Source organism: Cornus florida, unplaced genomic scaffold, assembly GCF_030987335.1.
Source record: "Cornus florida cultivar Cherokee Brave unplaced genomic scaffold, ASM3098733v1 CherokeeBrave_3.0.0_Hap2_Chr09, whole genome shotgun sequence".
Classification (NCBI taxonomy): domain Eukaryota; kingdom Viridiplantae; phylum Streptophyta; class Magnoliopsida; order Cornales; family Cornaceae; genus Cornus; species Cornus florida.
The window spans coordinates 15769430-15792049 of NW_026775579.1; the positions used below are offsets into that span (position 1 = coordinate 15769430).

Here is a 22620-nt window from a genome sequence, read left to right on the forward strand (position 1 = left end):
CCACCACCAAACCTTTTCCCCAACTACTTGGAGTTGGCTACATGAATCTTAAGTTTTCATTCCGCTTTATTTAAGGCCATTGCCTCAAACAAAATGCTATCGTATCCTTTCTTGCTAACTCTACCCACGTTAATATAGAATTTAGGGCTAACAGATTAGGAGATTAAATGAAAGAAAGAACTAGAGGAAAAAGAGAGAGGAGAAAACTGGGAACTGGTTTGAGAGCATATCTCATCTCTCTCAGCCCAATATCTTATATATATACATAAGAATATAGAGTACATCGAAAAGACTAAGATAGGGTAATCTAATTACATGTGTCTTATTATTACTTTAACACTCCCCCTCAAGCTGGAGAATATATATCATATAGTCCCAGCTTGGAACAAATACTCTTCAAACAATTATGACCTAGGGCTTTGGTGAGCATATCAGCCAACTGATCTTCAGATTTCACAAATGGCGTAAAGATGTTTCCACTTAATACTTTGTCTCGAACAAAGTGATAGTCAACTTCAATATGCTTAGTCCTCTCGTGAGACACCAGATTAGAGGCAATTTGAATAGCTGCTCGATTATCACAAAATAATGGGAGAGGAGTTCGAACTCCCAGACCAAGTTCATTAAGGAAGTGATGTAGCCATGTCAACTCACTTGATGTATGAGTCATTGTCATGTACTCAGCTTCAGGACTAGACCGTGCTACCACAGTCTGTTTCTTACTCTTCTATGTAACTAGATTACCTCCTAAGAAGGTGCAATATCCTGTAGTGGATCTTCTATCTGAAGGGGAGCCAGCCCAGTCAGCATCTGTAAAGCCTTCCACCTTAAGATGCCCATTTGATCTATACAACAGCCCGAGGCCTGGATCTCGTTTGAGATACCGAATAATTTGAACAATAGCATTCCAATGTGGCACCCTAGGAGCTCCCATGATCTGACTCACTACACAAACTGCATATGAGATATCAGGTCGAGTAATGGTGAGATAGATTAGTTTCCCAACCAGTCATCGGTATCTGCGGAGAGAGAAGTGCAAGGCGGAATTTGGGGAGATTGCAAAGATGGAGGAGATTTCTTACATTTCAAGCTTTGTGGTAGAATGAAGGAGATCTAAACACGAAGCTTTTTCACAGATTGGTGAATATTCACAGACGGGGCAACCATATTGGCAAGATCCGCATTGATGGGAACCTGTTGAGCAAGGAGGAGGATATTCAGAGGGGGATTGTGTCATACTACCAGCAGATGTACACGGAAACCACTAGTTGGAGATCGTTACTTGATGGGATTCAGTTTGCGGCTATCGGAGGATAGGGTTTGGCTAGAGAGGCCTTTTGGTGTTGAGGAGGTGGGAGGCTGGAGGCGGCTTTGAGGAGTTGTAATGGAGACAAATCTCCGGGCCCCGATGGCTTCACGATGCCTTTTTTTCAGCAAAATTGGTAGGTTGTCAAAGAAGAAGTGATGGAAGTCTTTTATACCTTTCATATGCAGGGCGTTTGGTGAGGAGACTCAATGCATCTTTTATTGCCCTTATCCCTAAAAAGGGCAGGGCTATCGAGGCTAAGGACTTTAGACCTATTAGCTTGGTAGGTGGTGTCTACAAGCTTATTGCTAAAGTATTGGGTCAACTTGAGGATCTTCCATGGACCTGTAAAGGATGCTTTTGCACTCATGCATTACATTCTCAACCTTCTCACGAACACGTTTCAATATTAGTACCTGAAAATGACGGACTACCATTAGTACATTTACTAGAACAGGATAAAAAAAAGCAATGGGTTGACCCATCAACTAGATAACTTTAACAAAGCAAGTCATTCAATAGTGAAATATTCAAAATAAGAAGAAATCAGACTGCATATGATTTAACAGCATGGTGGATCTTGTTTATATATTAAACAAACAATTAAAACTTAATGCCCTATTATGTATAATATACCGGCAAATTATTTCTACAGTAAAATTAACTATTTCCTAAAATGTTAAGATAGAATCAGATCGGGGAAATTATAGCAGGTCGGGCCCAACTTGTCTTCTTCACAAAACTTCAGCGATATTTGTTTCCAAAGCATACAAAACCCAAGCCGTAACACACGACTGTAACAACTGGAGATGACAACAACACTGGCTACACGATGCAGTGACACTCCACGCCGGCGATGAGAAAACAACGACCACAACCGCACAACCAAGACGGAAACCGACAACAAGGATCTTAGTGATGACAAAGATTAACAACTATAGCATCCACTGAACAATCTGACAATCACAAACAACTTCATCCACGACAGCTACAACCGACGACAATGAATGATCGACAACGATTACCGAAATGGTGTTGATCAAACCCTCTCTGATACATTGTTGAGATTATAATTTAGGAACTAGGATTTGAGAAGACAACGACTATGAACTTGATGTTCTGATGGTTTTATTCCTTCCCTTGTAAATATATACACATCATTTAAGTATTACAGTGAAAAAGGCTGATATACCCCTAGGAGAGATACTAATTACAAAATATACATTCTAACATATATTTATATGTATATATATATATTAAATGTTCGTATGGAGGTCATTGCTTGGTATAATGGTAAAAGATTAGGTTGACAATCATAGAATGCTGGTTAGAGTCTAAGTAGCCATTTTGTGCAATATTATAATCTGTTAGGTGCGTCTGGTCTATCCTCCTTTCACCACACATTGGTTGGACTAATACTGGACAATTGCCTTTATATGTATTTATAATATATAAAGGGTCATTACCCAGTGTGGTCCAGTTAATTGAGGGTGCTAGGAGGAGTAAGTGGATGTAGACCTAACATTTAACTTTAAATGCACAAAATAGCTGCTCTCAGGATACAAGCTTTAGTTCTCATGCTTGACAGTTCGTGCCTTTACCATTGTATCAAGCAATGACCCCCATATGTTCACATAATTACTTAAGACCTAATTTGGTCAATCAGGCTGTAGATGGTGGTTAACACTTGTGGATTCTTTTATCCAGTTCATACACTATTCAACAATTTTGATGAACTGCTGTGATTTTTATCTCGTGTTGTCTCAAAAATTGTTCTTTCCAGGATGATTCATTGTTTAAGGAGTGAGGCTAGTGGCTACAAAGTCAGAAGGTTCTTGCAGCTTCAAGAAATTCAAGAATCTGTTAGGCTTGCATTTTTTAACTGTTTGCTGGATTTTACTGGTATGATGGATGGCTTACCACCTCAGTTTTATATTCAATAGTGTCTTAGAAATAATGCAGCACTAAGTTATGGAACTTCCATTCGTTGCACATTAGTCAGGTCATCTGGAGCATTTTGGATCCGCGCTTGTCCAATATAGGTCAAACAAAGAAAGCCCTCATTTTCGAAATGGATTTTCTCATGAACCACAAGAAAAATCATCTGATCCTCCCTGAAAATGTCATGCATCCACTATCCACTTCAATAGCTGTTGATGGTCTTGAGTAATATTGGGTATAACAAAGATGAACTTTCTTGTGAATTGTACAACAAATACAAGCATATCTGGCTGCAGCCCAGGTTTGTAGTCATTGTTTGGCTTTCTTTCTTGCAGAGAAATTATATTCTCTCTGTTGTAGAGGGATGTTAATTATTGATTACATGATTCAGTAAGCTGGATCAACTTTGTGATCTGGGTGAGTTTGGCTACAGACCTCATCTTTTGACTAATGACCAATTAGCTCGGTCCATCCTTAAACCTACCTTTTATGGCCTTGCTAATTTTAATGGTAAAACTTTTATCCAAACATGAGTTTCTAATGACAAGGGCAAAATCAGGTTTCATGTGAAATAATTTATTTATGGGTCGATAGTCATGAGTTGGAGGAGTTGGCGTTTCATCATTCTTTTTGACTTTCTTTTCTTCATTGTCTTTTATTTTTAGCTGGACAACAGTTGTTATGATGCAGCCTTACCAAGAGGACAAACAATTGTCGTCTAAAGCGAGAAAGAAATAAAGGAAGAAGGAAAAGAATGCTAGAACAAGGAGGAAAACAAACGATCAAACAGTCGTTGCTGCTAATCTATTAAAAATAAAATTAATCACCACCAAAGCTCGTTGATAATCCCTCAAAACTGACCAAAATGAATGCGAGAGCAGAACTTCTTGTATGTTGGGTCTTAGTCCGCTAATATAGTGTGCCACAATCTATTCTTCACTCTCTGATAGGTCTTCCACGCTACGGCCTCCTTGCCTCACATTATACAAACGTCGGTTTATCGTTTGGACATAAATAAAAGGCAAAAATTGTTTCTTCAACTTTTTCTTCATCTTCTCCCATTCTACAATCTTTGGCTTACCTGTATGCTTTCGGGTAACCTGTAATTTCTCCCACCATGTCAACGCTTCACCTTTTAAACGAATAGCTACGAGCTTGACCTTCAAGTGTTCTGGTATCTCGTGGTATTCAAAAATTCTTTCAGTGTTATTTATCCAATCGATAAACTCCTCTACCTTAAGACTCCCGTGAAATTCAGGAATCTCAATTTTGATATTTGCCTCCCAACAATGGTCGATCCGATCGTCGGGTGATCTATGGCGACGCGAAACATAAAACGGATGTTTCGCGAAAGTTCTGATGTTGGACAAGTCATCCTACATCAGAAAGTTGTCATCAACTAACGGGTTGATAACATGTTGAGCCCATTGCTGGTTCAACATCTCAACTTGTCTCCGCAGATTCTCGACTTCGTTTGTGACTTGTTGGGGTAAGGGCTTGGCTGGATCTTGCATCCTACAACGTTCTCTTCGGTTGTTTCCGTAGAAGCATGATTACGCAATCGGAAAGCCGAACCTAAAGCTCTGATACCAAACTGATGCAGCCTTACTAAGAGGAGACTATCAAATCGTCTTCACAACAATTATAAAACGAGATAAAAGAACGATGCAAGAGAAAAGGAGAAATTGCAAAGAGTTGCAAAGCAAATTTTATTTCCTATAAAATATAATAATAATCTCTTCAACTAAAACTGATTGAACCCTAGAAATTACCAGGCTTTATATAGAATTTCTTTCTCCCCAATCCTAGCCTTATATTAGCTAACTTCCAAATAGAAAATAACACCAAAACAGGAAAGCTGCTGAAAATCAGAAAACTACTCAAAAAGGAAAGCTGATGAAAATCAGAAAACTACTCAAAATAAGGAAACTTTCAAAATATGGAAAGTTTCTGGCCATTTCAGACGACGCTTGGGGTGTTTCGGTTTGCCGAAACTTTTGCTTCTAGTTTATGATCTTTGCATCCTTGGGCCACGTAGGCCCCACTTTGTGACCTTCCATGAATGGTTTAGGGTTCATTAGTGTATGTTTTGTTATTCTTTAGGTGTGTTCGTGACCTCGTTGGATGTTTCATCCACGTTTATGACCATTTTACCCCTTTGCTTCCGCATTCATGTTCGTTGTCACTATTTATCCTTAGCTTCCACAGTTGCATTCGTGTTCGAGTCTTGTCGACATCATTCATGGCTCCCTTGTTGTCTTAGAGATAGTCTTCAACTCTAATGATGTATTCTTTTGTGTTTGCTTCCGCATTTCGAACTCGTTATCGGGTTGGGTATTCGGTTTCATCCTTAATGCATCGGATCATGGGATTTGGGGCGTTAAGCGTGGTATCAGAGCGTTTGGTTTTGAAAACTGTTGAAAATAATAAAATATAAGTGAAGAGAGAAATGGAACAAGAAGAACACAAAGATATTATGTGGTTCAGCCACTAGGGCCTACATCCACAGCACAAAGAGCCCAAAGGGTTACATCACTTTTATTATAATCTCTCAACTCATACACAATACAATGATGGAGGCTCCTTTATATAAGAGAATAAATGATGAGAATGGAAAGAGAGATAAAATAGGAAACAATGAGGATTTTTCTCCATTGATTCCTTTAGTAATGCCAAATCTTCAATAATAGGAAATAACATCAATTACTGAAAGATTTTCCTCCACTGATTCCTCCATTAAATCTTCAATACTTCCCCTTAAGTTGGAGCATAAATGCCCACCTTGCCATTAAGATGACGAGTAACAACAAGTGTGAATATTGAAGAGAGAAGAGAGAAGACGAAGAACAATGCTAACAAACACACCGACAACACAAACAAGTCAACAAAAAATTGCCGGAGACACAACAAAGGCGAGGACAATCCTACTGAACACACCGGCAACCTAAACAAGTTGACAAAAACTGCTGGAGACACGGCAAAGATGAAGACAATGCTACCGAACACATTGGCAACCTAAACAAGTCAATAAAAACTGCTGAAGACGCAGCAAAGGTAAAGAACACCAGCCCATACATGTAACGACCCTAAACTGAAAACCAATTATAAAAAAAATTCGGCATGACCTCTGCTAAAAAGGGGCATACAACAACCTGCTTAAATGAAAAAAAATGCAATGGCCCTTCTTGGCCCTTCAAGACTTATCCAACCTGTCCTAACACACAATACAAAATATATATATATATATATATATATATATATATATAATACATTCCCAAAACAACAACATCAACAACCTCCACAAGATGACCCATCATCATCATACCATTCAACACAAAATATTTACATAGTCTCACTTCCCTTCAAAATACCAACAAGAGTTAAAGTTTACAATACATGACCATGGCTTGTAAAATGTATACACTTCACTATGGTTTTGAGACTTTACAAAAGTGTAGCAAATATACAAAAGATAGCAAAAAAAATATATTCCTAGTCCTCCTTAAGTTTGTGAAGGGTCCGCGTCTCCTACTTCCTTCCCGAGTCCTGAAAAAATGTTAAATGTAATGGGGTGAGCAAGTTGCTCAGTAGGTGGTGCTTAAGACACACCTCCTGTGGCCCCGTGAATCCAAATAATGAATAGGAATAGAGGATAGGGGTCATGCTATGCTGGAAAAGAATACAACATAAATTCCAATTTCAAATAAACAATGCCATGCCATGATATGCAATGTCATGTATGTTGCTCCCCATTTTTAAAATTTAAATCTATCGCTTTTCAAACTGTTAATATAACCCGTCCTTTGGTGATTCCGTAGCAACACGAGAGAAGGATTGGCTACCGTCCTTGACCCTTGGTACCCCCGCGGCGTTATTTGGGGCTCAGCTAGCTCAACCACGCTAGGGTGATTTCCCTAGTTCTCTTTAGGTTATATTAACACCATGGCCCTTTGGTGATTCTGCGGCGACCGGGTTTTCTCAAAATCATTTCATCAAAATTCTTCCCAAAAATCCCTTTTTCTTTTATTTCAAATAATTTCCCTTCATCCATACCCAATGGAATACATACATGTCTCATACTTTCAATGCTATGATAATAAAGGATTTTCATACAACACAATTAAGCATGCCTTACAAGAAAATCTAAAAAAAAATTCACATGTTTCCATACATCATTTCTAGCAAGTTAACACCCAATAGACATAAGGAATCAACACTTAGGCATGTTTTCCATGTAAATCAACAAATACACATAGTTGCATGCTTTATATATACAATTAAATCATTTAAGAGACAACCAACTCAAATTAAGCATGCATAACAACAATTTTAATAGAAAAATTCACAAAGGTGCAAGATAGTGGGAATTAGAGACCCCTACCTCAAATTAAGCTAAAAACCCCCAAATGGGTCTCAAAATCGGAACCCCTAGAGTGCACTAAAACTGAAATTGCTTGTATGGATGTGAAGATCTCGCCGTACTCTTCGAATTGCCGCAAACAGCTTCCAAAAATTCTAAGGGTTGAGGGAGAAATCAAGGTTTAAAATCTTGAAGTGAAGAAAAAGAAAAAATAGAATTTGAGTGGTGAGAGAGAAAGACCAGCGGGGAGAGAGAAAAGATTGAGACCAAGAAGGTGGTCTCATGACCACTTAAAGTGGTTGTGGTCCCCACCTAAAAATTATTTTCTTTTTTCTTTTTCTTTTATTCTCATTTTACATCACATATATATATGTACACATTAAATAATTTCACAACCTTATATAGCACATTAAACAATATGAATATGATGCAAATGGACCCAACTAAAATTCCCGTATGCAACAATTTCAGCATCAGGTCCCACACGGGACCGTTCGGCCCGAAAAACGGAAAATGGGAAAATAGTCACCCTTACATTTAAAAGAGTTCTGGCACACCCCACAGTGTCCGGTACGTACAACGTGAAAAGACAAAAATGCCCTCGCATCAACAAAATTCCAGAAAAATGAAAAATGGAGAAAATTGGAAACATCACAATCTCCCCAACTTAAAAGGATTTCGTCCCCGAAATCAAGACATACCTGAGGAAGAAAACAACTTGGGTACTTGGAGCGAACCTCCTGTTCGAGCTCCCAAGTGGCCTCCTCGATTCCGTGGTATCTCCAAAGAACTTTCACTAATGGTATCGTCTTGTTCCTCAACACCTTTTGCTGTGTGTCAAGGATCTGAACTGGTCCTTTCTCATAGGAAACATCCTCATCAATGTCCACATCAACCCAACTCAAAATGTGAGATGGATTTGGCTCGTACTTCCGTAGCATCGATACATGAAAGATATTGTGGACTCTGTCCATTTGTGGTGGCAAAATAAGTCTGTAGGCAACCTGTCCTTCTCAAAAGATCCAATGAATCGTGGCGATAACTTGCCACTCTTCCCAAACCTCAACAACCCCTTCCGTGGAAAAACCCGAAGAAAGACGTGATCTCCCACCTCAAAGGATAGCGGCCGTCTCCGCCTATCCGCATAACTCTTCTATCGGCTCTGAGCTGTGAGCAACCTCTGTCTGATCAGCTTAATCTTTTCAGTAGTCTCAAGTACAATGTCAGGCCCTAAGGCGGCTGTCTCGCCCACCTCAGTCCAACAGACTGGAGACTTATAAGGTTTACCACACCACGCCTCAAATGGAGCCATCTCAATGCTGGCCTGATAACTGTTGTCGTAGGCAAACTCAATGAGTGGAAGGTGATCCTCCCAATTGCCTCCCAAATCAAGCACACATGCTCGAAACATATCCTCCAAGATCTGGATAGTACGCTTTAACTGGCCGTCTGTCTGTGGATGGAATGCCGTATTAAGGTGCAATGCTGAGCCAAACACTGTTTGAAGTCCTTCCCAGAACTTCGAAGTGAACTTGGCATCCCTATCTGAGACAATAGTTACTAGAAGTCCATGCAACTTTACAATCTCCTTGACATATAGTACACCAAGCGTCTCTGCATCATCTGTTGCCTTAATAGGCAAAAAGTGAGCCGTCTTGGTCAATCTGTCAACAATGACCCATACGGCTTCATTGCCCCCTCCGTGACCTTGGAAGACCTGTCACAAAATCCATAGCAATCTGTTCCCATTTCCACTGTGCTACAGGCAATGGTTGCAACAAACCGGCTGGTCTCTGATGCTCAGCTTTCATCTGTTGACAGGTAAGGCACTCAGCCACAAATTGTGTAACATCTTTCTTCATCCCGTTCCACCAATACTGACGTCTCAAATTGTGATACATTTTAGTACCACCTGGATGAACTGCAAAGCGGGAAGTGTGAAACTCCCATAGGACGTCCTCACGACAAACTGTGGGAACAACCAACAAATCTTTGAATCGTAGACCCCCATCTGTATGCAAAGTCCAATCCTTCACTATCTCACCACTGGAGATCAAGGTGTGAATGGCATTGAAATCCGGATCCTGTCTTTGTGACTCAATCACCAGTCCGACAAGAGTAGGCTAAGCCACAAGACTAAATAAGAATGCCGACTCACTGCAAACATCATCAGCAAAACACAGCAATCCCATCTCTGCCAGATCTTCAAGCATCTTCCACTTCCGAATGGCTAAACTAGCCAAAGTTCCACGAGATTTTCGGCTTAAGGCATCTGCTACCACATTTGCCTTGCCCGGATGATACTGCAAATCAAAATTGTAATCTTCCAAGAATTCAACCCATCGCCTCTGTTTGTTGTTCAAGTCCTTTTGGGAGAAAAGGTACTTGAGACTTTTGTGATCCGAGAACACCTCGAATCGCTCACCATACAAGTAATGTCTGTGACGGCCCTAGTTTTTCAACCCGGTGCGTCAGTGATGACTCGAAAGTCAACCCGATAACGGATTCGAAATGCGGAAGCAAAAGATGAAACCATAGTCCTTTGAGATATAAATCATCTCTAAGACACCAATGTGATATTCCATAAGGTCACGGAACTTGAGGAGAGCGAAAGAGGAAATTAGAGTCAAAACTGGCTAAATCTGTTAATTAAGGGCAAAATGGTCAATTCACAATTAAAAGGAAAAAATTGACTCTAAACAAGTCAAACAAGGTGAATACAACCTAATCTAATCATTTCACAACATTCCAAGAGGTTCCAAGAACATTGGACAAGAATCCCACAAAAACGCCCTTTCCCGGTTTTAGCAAAAACTGACCCTACCTTACTAAAACATGAATAACTCCTACTGTGATTGGAATCTGAGAATGGCATAGGTACCATTGGAAAGCTGACTCAAAATCCTTGAGTTTAGGCTTAAGAATCACCCCATTTGGATTAGAAACGAAGGAGTTATGACTCTTTGAAGTTAGAACACAAGTGCTGAAACAAATCCTGGAAGGTAGGTGCATGAGGGCTATTTCGGTCGACCGAAATAGAGTTTCGGTCGACCGAAACTCACAGAAACTTTGCTGAAGTTTTGTTTTTAAGGTGAGGTTGGTTCGGTAGACCAAATTGGGCCATCGGTCGACCGAAATGGTCCTGAACAGTGAAAAAGTCTACTGGAATTATGATTTACTGTGCATTGAAGCTTCCAAAAGCCATCGGTCGACTGAAATGGAGTTTCAGTCGACCGAAACACCTCGAAAACCTGCTATATGCCCAATGTGTTAAGGTTTAACCCATGCTTCAAATCCCCTCATGAATTGGTTCAAAAATGATGTTTAAAACCGATTTTTCAATGAGATTTGAGTATGTGAGTATGTCAACAACCTTGAAATGAATAAATGAATGTATTACAACAACCTATGGCCTTATACATGTCCATTACAAAGATTTCACATGTCAAATCCGTAAAGTTGGTTAAAATACATTTTGTAGCAAAAGTTGGTACCAAATGAACACAAGTGCTAAAATAAAAATGCTTGGCCCTTGGCCTCATTACTGACATACTTATAATGTCAAAAGTAAAGACTTAAGTATCATTACATATCAAAGTAGCTACATTAGCTTCCAAAATACCATACATCCATGGTATACAAAATATGTTATCCAAAAGTAAAGCATGCTAAACAAGTGCATGTCCATATACAAAAATGCTTCAAATGGCTCATGAGCCTCTAAGGATGATGAGCATCCAAAAATATTGTCTCCTTACCTGTAAAACAACCCAAACCACTAAAGTGAGTAAACAAGTTACTCATAGGAAGAAACATATGCGTATACCCTAAAGTTTCAATATCATTGCAAGATCAATATAGACGAATACAAGGGATTATTCCACTTAACGTCTATGTTCAAGGTGTTCTAAGAGATCATCTTAAACTAATGCAATGATTCTTTAACAAGACATATCAACATCAATGTACTTAACAACATCATTTCGCCAATAACAAAAATTACAAGTTACAATTAGGCATTGGTTGTCAACTTGGAATTGAATGCAAAATCAATTAGTGGAAGACTTGGACATCACGTCTCGGACTAAACCAAGATTAAAATGGTTATTCCGGGCATTAACCTGCTAGGAAGACCACCCTAGTGCGTACTATTTTAATTGGGGAGAACTCATTCCTCCCGCACTAAAGCCAAACTCTAACCATATCACTTGTAACAATGTCCCAAGAGAATCCAAAATATAGCAAGTTCAAAACTCGTACATAGATATTAAGGCATATATACCACCTTCCATGCACAAGTATTTTGAAACCACACAAACCATGTTTTAGGGTTTTAAATCTAAAATGGCATACCAAATGACAAGTTCTCATCATGATATTATGCACAATATCATACTACTATCTTATCATTTTAAATCACGCCTTAACAATAAGCTCTATATACTAGACTACAACATTATAGTAACAAGCTTCTAAAATAATTACAATTACCAATAGTAATCAACTAGAATGTAGGATTAACATCACAATAGTATAGTAAATCATATCGATAAGAGTTTTATACAACATTAATAATCTTACTCAAGATACATACACAATATACATTCTTAAATCAATAAATCCTAAGTCAATTATAAGGATTTCCTATAGTATGCAATACTACAATTCTAAAAGTATGTACACAATATATATTAAACCTCAAAGGATTATAAAACACTTAGAATATAAACATACTATCACCCCTACCTTAATAGAGAATTGAATATCTATAATCCAAGCAACCAAGCTTAAAAATGGAAAACAATTATAGGGTTTTGAAGAGGAGAGCAAGAGGAAACTTTTGTCTCCTAAGGTTTTTGGTCTAAGGTGAGTGGAAGGAGCCCAAAATGAAGAAGAAAGCTATTAACCAAGCTTTTCTCCAATGGTGGCTAGGTTTAGGGTTATGAAGAACAAATGAAATGAAAAAGATCAAGTGTAAAATGGTGAGTGGAAGGTCTAGAAATCCTCCACTCACTATGTGTTCTTACACTACTTCTCACACACACACAATGCAAGACTAAATGGTGAGCTTACACTTGTCACAAATCCAAGGCTTCTTCCTAAGCTTAATCCTGAGCCTACACTTGTCAACCATCTAGGCCAACAAGTACTCCAATCCTAGGCCAACAAGTGGGTGAATCTCTACCCTTCAAATGTCAAGAGATTATGCATCGAAGTCACTCCACCCCATTGCCAACAAGTGGTACCATGAGAATGTGACACTTGTCACATTTTCCAAAAATTGCAAAAAGGTCATTTTTAAAAATATCTTACAAATTAAATTGCAAAATGGTCCGTAAGACGAAAAATAATTATTTTACATAATTACACTAAAACCCCAAAAATCAAGAATAATTACATTAAAGTATACATTCATGCCCTTTACGAAAAAGTAAGTAACTACGATGTATTTTCTACAAAAGTGAAAATACGAATGTCATGGATGTATGCAAAACCAGAATCAAATCCGAGCACAACAAGTGAGGTTATGGAAGGAAAAATGATAAATGGGAAAAAGACAAAATAGGGAAAAGATAAAATATGAAAAAGACGAAAAAAGAAAATCACCGAAAAAGGAAAAAGGAAGAAAAAGACCGGGTCATTACAATGTCTCCAACACTTCAAGGAAAATACAATTGCCGCTAACTCTAAATCATGAGTAGGGTAGTTAAGTTCGTGAGTCTTCAACTGTCGAGACCCATAAGCCACTACTCTACCATCCTGCATCAACACACATCCCAAACCATCACGTGAAGATTCACAATAAATCACGTAACCCAAGACACGCTCAGGTATCACCAACACTAGAGCCGTAGTCAACCTTGTCTTCAATTCCTGAAAGGATGACTCACAGGCTTCATTCCATGCAAACTTGATCCCTTTCCGGGTCAAGCAAGTCATAGGCGCTGCCAAGCGAGAAAAATCCTTCACAAATCTTCGGTAGTAACCCGCTAAACCAAGAAAACTGCGGATCTCAAACACATTCTTAGGTTGCTCCCAATTCAGAACTGCCTCGATCTTTGATGGATCAACCGATACTCCACCCTCCGAAACAACATGCCCCAAAAACTTCACCTCTTGTAGCCAAAACTCATACTTCTCATATTTGGCATACAATCGGTGATCCCGTAAAATCTGCAATACAATACTCAAATGGATCTCGTGCTCCTCTCGAGATCGTGAATACACAAGAATGTCATCCACGAAAACTACCACAAATTGATCCAAGTAATCGTGAAAGACGCGGTTCATCAAGTTCATGAATGCCGCTGGCGCATTAGTCAAGCCAAAAGGCATAACAAAGAACTCATAGTGTCCATACCGTGTACGGAACGCTATCTTTAGGATATCCTCATCCCTAACCCGCAACTGATAATAGCCAGATCTCAAGTCAATCTTCGAGAAGCAACTGGCTCCCCTCAACTGGTCAAACAAATCATCTATCCTTGGCAAAGGATACTTGTTCTTGATGGTGGCATGATTCAGCTTCGGGTAATCAATGCACAACCTCAAAAAACCATCTTTCTTCTTAGCAAACAAGACCGGTGCATCCCATGGTGACACACTCGGTTGGATGAAACCTTGCATCCTCAAATCATCAAGCTGCTTATTCAATTCTTCCAATTCAACTGGTGCCATACGATACGGTGCCATAGAAATCGGCGCGGTACCGGGCATCAAATCAATAGTAAACTCCACTTCTCGGTGCGGAGGCAACTCTGTCAAATTCTCCGGAAACACATCCAGAAAATCACGAACAACCGCAGGATAATCTTCTTCCACAACATCATCTTCTTTGGCTAGAAGACTAGCCAAGAAGTAATCACCACGACTCCGTCCACGAACTCCATAAAACGATGAAGTGTGGGAATCACTCCGATCTCCCACGAAAAAAAAAAAAACAGTCTCCCTCAGGAGTGCAAACTGTGACTTTACCTCTGAAACAGTCAATCGTGGCACGAAAGGAAGCTAACAAATCCATCTCGAGAATGACATCAAAGTTAGTCATCTCCAGGAGGATAAGGTCAAACACAAAAGTCCGCTCGGCTATCACAATGGAACAATCCCTCACAACTTGGCTCAAGGACATTGAAACCCCAATTGGCGTATTAAACGATAACGCCCGATCTATGAAACTGACCTCTAACCCCAATGCAAGTGTAAATGAAGATGTAATGAAACAATGAGATGTACCAGAGTCAAGGAGAACACGAGCCCAAGAACCAAACACTGGGAAGATACCTAAAAGAACTGATGGACCAGAAGATGCATCAGATGGTGCAAGTGTAAAGACACGTCCCTGTGGTGCCTGTGCCTGAGAACTGCCAACCTGAACACCGGACTGCTGCGTTGACACAGTAGGAGTATCCCTCTGAACTGGTCGTGAACCCTGAGAAGACATGGCAGGCTGTGGTGGTGGCGGTGGTCTGAAACCTGACTGAATTGTAGCCGACTGTGACGACCTCTGCCATGACCCTCTGCCATTACTTGTGCCTGCTCCCTGACTTGGACAATCTCGAATCAAATGGCCCTGCTGGTCACACCCATAACAAGCTCTCGGAGCTGAAGAAACTGAAGACGATCTCATAGGACAATTGGACTTGTAATGTCCAGGCTACTGACACTGAAAACAAACAACTCCACTCTTATCAGACCCAGTTGGCATAGGAGTAGTAGGTTCGGATCGTGCAGATTGCTGCCCCTGAAACTGAGACGAACCACCCCTGTTCCTCTTCCATGAAGGTCCCTCTGAAGATCACAATTCTTTTCCTGCATTTCTATCCTTGGCTTCCGCTTCAAGCATCAATGCCCTTTCCATAGCTTCCGAGTAAACTTTGATGTACTGTGCCGTTATCAACAACCTCATCTTGTAAGCGAAACCGAAAACAAACTTCCGAGTCTTGTCAACTTCTTTGCTCACCATCTCTGGAGCAAAGTGAGAGAGTGAGATGAATTTGTTCTCGTACTTCGTTACTGACTTACTGCCTTGGATAAGGCCATTAAACTGATCCCTTAGCTCCCATCTCTTGGTGATTGGAAAATACTTCTCGTAGAACAATTCTTTAAACTTCTCCCAACTCATCTCCTCCACCTTGTGCCAGTTGGTGACTGACTCCCACCAATGCTTGGTATCCTTAGAAAACTTGTAAGTGACTACATAGTTGTTAAAGGCTCCAGGTGCACAAAAGCGCAAATGCTTCCTCGAGCCTGAGGCGCAAGGCGAGGCGCGCGCCCGACTGAAGCAAGGCGCACGTTGAAAAAAAAAAAAAAAAAAAACCCACCCAATAAAGTATTAAAGATGCAATAGTATATATAAAGATGTAAAAGTCAACTAAATGAATTACTTAAGTTAAATATTCAACATAAAGATGCCAAAACCAAGTGAATCAAGTACTTGAGTTCAACAGTGAATAATCAAACATATTAACATAAACATTCTTTCAATAATAGAACCTAATTATATAAAAATAATATAAGAGTACATCTTACATGAGTAATTATTTTATTTTAACAAAATTATTTCATTTTAACAAAATTATTTCATTTTAACATTAAATGAGCTATTTACAATTTGAGATTGTCTTCTATAATTTAGAGTACACTTCACTAATTATTTCATTTTAACAAAATTAGATAAAAATGCATTTTCTCAAACCAATAACATGTTAGAATGGAACAAATACAGGCTACAGCTGTTCACACAATTTACACAAATAAAACAGGATCACTGATCACACAAATAAATAAAACAGGATCACACAAATAAAAAAAAAAAAATAGTGAGAGCAATACATTGTACTAATCCAATCGAAGTAGGTAAATATAAAGTACCTCACACAAAGAAATAAAAAAAATAAAAAGAAGATGAAAAAGAAGAAAAAAACTTGAGAAAAAAAAAATAAAAAATAAAAAGAAGAAGAAAAATAAATAAAAAAATTCTGCCAGACTCCATTCTCAATGAAGCAAAGACTCGAGATAAGAAGAAAAGAAAAAGAAGAAGAAAAGAAGAAAAAAAAAATCCAAGAAGAGAAGGAGAGAAGAAGAAGAGAAGAAGGAAAGAAGAAGAAGAAGAAGAGAAGAAGAAGAAGAAGAAGAAGAAGAAGAGAGAGAAGAACTTACCTGATCCGACACTGATCCGAGAGATCTGACGCTTTTTGGTGCCTTCGCTGCCTCTGTCTTCACTGCCTCTGTCTTCTACTCTTCTTTCCTTTGCTTTTTTATGTTTTTTATGTAGGCTTTTGTATTATATTAACTAATAAAATATCATAATAGAAATAATAATAATAATAAACAAAAAAAACTTTTTAAACAAACAAACAATAAACAAAAAAAAGAAGTAAAAAACAACCTTTTACCTCAGGTGCGCCTTTCCAGCTCCCGTAGCCTGGCGCCTTGGTCGGAAAGGCGCACGCCTTTATTAAGAGAGTCGCCTTAAGTGTATAGAGGCGACAACATGGCGCCTGGAGGCGCCTTGTGCCTTAGGCGCGCGCCTCCGGCGCCTTTAACAACTATGAGTAACTAGGATGATTTTCACATAATCATCCGTTACATCCATAGAGGTCAATTGAGTTTCAACTTGATCTGTATAGGCGTCTGCTTCCATTGGATCCGCACCACCTTCGAACATCACTTGCATCAACTTAGAAAACCCTGAAATCAACTTAAGACGTGTCTGCGCTGGCGTCTCCTCCACCTGAACTACCGGTTGTGGTACCGGTTGCGGAAGAGTAGCAATTGTGGCCCTCAAGGCATTTTGCAACAAGCAGTTCAATGCAAGTTCCACCGAACCTTCACCCTCCTCAACGGGTGCTTCAACATCATCCCTTCTAGTGGAAACACCTCTTGGGGTAATCAAATCCCTAAGAAGTGTATCTTCTTCATTTTGCTTCGCCGGATTGGAGCTAGAGCTTTCTCCAACATCACCTCTTGTCGGCATAGAGCCAACACCTCTGGGTTCCTTTCGTGCCGACATCGTATTATAAAACAAGAAAACGATTCAATAACAATAACACTAAGGTCCAACCGTGAACAACTTAACACAAAAGGATGTTGCACAAACACTTAGCATGCAAGACTATGCAATAAGCACATTAGCATAAACATATAAACACGTAAGCAAGTAAATAAGTAAACAGTTAAGCATGTTTTTCAAATAACAAAACACTTTAGGAAATAGTCACATAGCAATGTCAACGACTCCCCAAACAATCCTAGGTAGGCCTCTACCCGTCGTCCTAATGGTTTTCGAACCATTGCTCTGATACCAATTTTGTAAGACCCTAAACTGAAAACCAATTATAAAAAAAATTCAGCATGACCTCTGCTAAAAAGGGGCCTACAACAACTTGCTTAAATGAATGCAATGGCCCTTCTTAGCCCTTCAAGACTTATTCAACCTGTCCCAACACACAATACAAATATATATATATATATATATATAATACATTCACAAAACAACAACATCAACAACCTCCACAAGATGACCCATCATCATCATCCCATTCAACACAAAATATTTACATAGTCTCGCTTCCCTTCAAAATACCAACAAGAGTTATAGTTTACAATACATGACCATGGCTTGTAAAATGTATACACTTCGTTATGGTTTTAAGACTTTACAAAAGTGTAGCAAATATACAAAAGATAGCAAAAAAAATATATTCCTAGTCCCCTTTAAGTTTGTGAAGGGTCTGTGTCTCCTACTTCCTTCCCGAGTCCTGAAAAAATGTTAAATATAATAGGGTGAGCAAGTTGCTCAATAGGTGGTGCCTAAGACACACCTCTTGGGGTCCCGTGAATCCAAATAATGAATAGGAATAGAGGATAGGGGTCATGCTATGCAGGAAAAGAATACAACATAAATTCCAATTTCAAATAAACAATGCCATGTTATGATATGCAATGTCATGTATGTCGCTACCCATTTTCAAAATTCAAATCCATCGCTTTTCAAACTGTTAATATAACCCGTCCTTTGGTGACTCCGTAACGACACGAGAGAAGGATTGGCTACTGTCCCTAAGCCTTAGTACCCTCGCGGCGTTATTTGGGGCCCAGCTAGCTCAACCACGCTGGGGTGATTTCCTTAGTTCCCTCTAGGTTATATTAACACCACGGCCTTTTGGTGACTCCTGGTTTTCTCAAAATCATTTCATCAAAAATTTTCCCAAAAATCCCTTTTTCTTTTATTTCAAATAATTTCCCTTCATTTGTGCCTAATGAAATATATACATGTCTTATACTTTCAATTCTATGATAATAAGGGATTTTCATACGACACAATTAAGCATGCCTTACAAGAAATTCTAAAAAAAAAATCACATGCTTCCATACATCATTTCTAGCAAGTTAACACCCAATAGACATAAGGAATCAACACTTAGGCATGTTTTCCATGTAAATCAACAAATACACATAGGTGCATGCTTTATATACACAATTAAAATATTTTAAGAGACAACCAATTCAAATTAAGCATGCATAACAACAATTTTAATAGAAAAACTCACAATGGTGCAAGAAAGTGGGAATTAGAGACCCCTACCTCAAATTAAGCCAAAAATCCCCCAAATGGGTCTCAAAATCGGAATCCCTAGAGTGCATTAAAACTGAAATTGCTTATATGGATGTGAAGATCTCGCCGTGCTCTTCGAATTGCCGCAAACGGCTTCCAAAAATTCCAAGGGTTAAGGGAGAAATCAAGGTTTAAAATCTTAAAGTGAAGAAAAAGAAAAAATAGAATTTGAGAGGTGAGAGAGAAAGACCAGCGGGGAGAGAGAAAAGATTGAGACCAAGAAGGTGGTCTCATGACCACTTAAAGTGGTTGTGGGCCCCACTTAAAAATTATTTTCTTTTTTCTTTTTCTTTTATTCTCATTTTACACCTGTTAACACACAAAAATGGCAGCCTAAGTGGCAGCCACTTTGGCATCCACGTGGACAAATGAGGGAGAGACAAGTGGATCAAATTCATGGTCAAACAATCGATTGACACATGGGCTTCATTGAAGGGAAATAAAATTCCAATACTTGTGTGGTCCGGCAGATAACAAACGTGTAATATTTCAACTGACACTTGGAAGAATGCAGAAGTTCACATGTGGCAGAATTATATAGTAACAGCTAACTATATAATTCAGCCACAAAATGGGTATAATTAGTACTCCAAACAAGTCCTAAAAAAGAGGGATGATGGGTCAACTCAATGCTACAAACAAGGAAGTGGGTTGGACACTTGGCAATCACAGAGATAAGTACAAGAGATGAAGGCCTATTTTGAAGGTAGTGGGCTAATAATCAGTTTGCAAGTGGAAGAAGGAAACAGTTCGTGGGTCTGAAAGTTGAACTTCTACCGCTGGCAATGGGAATTCTTGGATAGATTGCTTCCTAAAATCAAAGAGGGGATTGGCCTAACAAGTTTGACACGTATAAGAACTGCTATAAACTGGCTAACTCAGTTTAGAAGTTCCTATTTTTAAGGGATTTAAAATGAAAGAGTAGTTAAGGAAAGTGGTTCCTAAAATCTAGGGATAATGGGATCATGGTTAGGCAAGCAATCCATTTCAAAAGAAATGAAGCAGCAGTAGTTGAAGGACGTGGTATATATATATATGTGTGTGTATATATATATATATATATATTCAGATAAGTGGTTAAAGAACATGGGACACATGGCAGCAGTAGAAGAAGTTCACAGGTCGTTGGTCTGGAAGTTAGATTTCTGCCGCTGAACATGGGACAAGTGTCTTGTAAAGAAGAAATGGGCAGTTACTTAATAGGACATGGGTCCTTCTTGTAAGGCTTGTAATGCCTATAAATAGTGTACTTGGGACTACATTGCAAACTCTCTCAACGACATCAATCAACATTCAATACTTTGTATTTCAATTCAAGCAATTTTAATACAAGTCTTTTCAATTCCTTTACATTCATGCACTTTCTTTCAGTATTGCTTTTCAATTCACTAGATTGCATTGTAATCTTAACTAAAAGTCCTTTCATCGAAGGCAAATCTGAAACCTCACAATCGCTGAGTTAAGTGCTAAAAAAATGACTCTATATCATTTCAAAAGTATCTTCCCTTTCGTTTAACCTCTCTGAATCTTCCGAGATTCTGGCACGCCTGCATATTCCAAGTGTCCCAATTTTGTGGAAACATTAATTGGCACACCCGGCCGGACCCCCGGCAGAGATTGCAATGCCGCCAAAATCAAAGTCGACTCGTCAAACTACAACTGGTGATGAAGAGGCGGAAGAAGTTCAGCCAACTCAAGCTGGAAGTTCTAATCCTGGTCCTGAAGAATCAGGAGTACGTGCCGAGATGCAATTACTGGTTGCACCATTGGCCGAGGCATTGGGTAGGATATTTACCCGCCTTGATGATATGGATCACAAGTTCTTTCAGAACTCTCAGACAATCTCTCAGCTATCAGCCGTGGTACCTCAGCCGATGCCTCATCCTCCACCTGTGGTGATAGTTCACCAAGTTCCAATGGTGAGTTTTCCACAAAACCCACCAGTGACTTAGCCAGAGTTTCCAATGTTTCCACAGCCATCGTACCAGCCACCTCCAAGACCACAAGTATATCCTCCAAATTTCCCTGGAAGAGATTATCTTGACCTGGGGGGCAATTATGGAAGACGGAGGAATAACCCACCATTCCCACCAGTGCCACCACCTGTGGTGCCCGGGGGGCAACCAATGGCCAATCAACCAGGTTGGCCAGAGAATAATCAACCACCAGCGGCTAACCAGCTGTCATGAATTAATCAACCGGCCCAACCATTTTTTCTGGATAGAGGCCAGTTGACGGAATTGATAGACCGGGAATTTGGTTTAGCTGCCAGAAGAGTAAGCCGATCGGCTTATAGGAAGCTATACTCGGAAATAGTTGATTTTGTAACTTTCAATGGGGAGGGTAACCAATCTACCGTAGAACACATTGGCAGGTTCACTGTTCAATGTGGGGAAGCGGGACCAAGTCAGTGGTTGAAATTTAGGCTTTTCTCAAACTCCCTCACGGAACAGCCTTCTCTTGGTATATTCACTTACCATCAGATTTTGTTCATACTTGGCAGCAGAAGGAAGAGCTCTTCCATACGCAGTTCTACCGAACAGAGTCAAAGGCAACTTTGGCTGACATATCTCGGCTAAGCCAGACGGCCAATGAATCTGTGGAAACGTTTATTGCCAGGTTCAGAAGGGCCAAATTGAAATGTCATGTATCTCTTCCAGAAAGGGAGTATGTTAGGCTAGCCCTTAATGGCATAGACTTTGAACTTCGGAAGAGATTCGAAGGAATGGAGTTCAGAGACTTATTCGAGTTGGCTGACAGGCCAGCAGATTTGAGTCTATGCTCTAAGAAGAAAAAGATAGAAAGAATTCCTCCAAAGGGACTTATTACAGAGATCCTAACTATGAAGTTTTCTCAACAGAATTAGAAGATGATTTGGAAGTTAATGTGGTGGATGTCCATATCAAGAAGCCATATGTATGCGAAGTCTTGGTCAAATCGAAATCTTCCATAAGTGGCCGACAAGCATCTACTTCTTCGGCCAAAAAAGGAATGGCTGATTCTGGAAAAGTTTACACTTTTGATCTGTCGAAAACAGAACAAATATTCGATCACCTTATGGCCGATAAACAAATATCGTTGCCCATGGGACATATTATTCCTATATCTAATGAGTTGAAAGGAAAAGAATTTTGCAAATACCATGATTCTTGGAATTATAGTACTAATAATTGTTTTGTATTCCGAAACGTTTTGCAGAAAGCCATTGATGAAGGTATGCTGAAATTTCCAGAAAAGAAACCAGAAGTAATGGAAGTGGACAGTGACCCATTTCCTACCATTGTTACTAGTAATATGATCAGCCTTGCTCCAAAGTTTTCAAGGAAGAAGATTGATATTGGGGACGAAAAGTAGATGCAGGAAGTTCTAATTAAGCCAAAACCAAATTCTTCCGGC

At 39.4% G+C, this 22620-nt stretch overlaps 1 long non-coding RNA gene across 2 annotated transcripts in view; it reads left to right on the top strand.

Moving 5' to 3' along the window:
• Nucleotides 1–22620, top strand: part of LOC132273560 (uncharacterized) — a 36083-nt gene that overhangs the window by 2450 nt on the left and 11013 nt on the right. Inside the window, exon 2 of one of the 2 annotated variants that reach the window (XR_009470145.1) lies at nt 3090–3208. The exons of the other annotated variant lie outside the window; for it this stretch is intronic. This is a non-coding gene — a long non-coding RNA (uncharacterized LOC132273560). The remainder of the gene's footprint in view (nt 1–3089; nt 3209–22620) is intronic. 2 annotated transcript variants of the gene reach the window in all.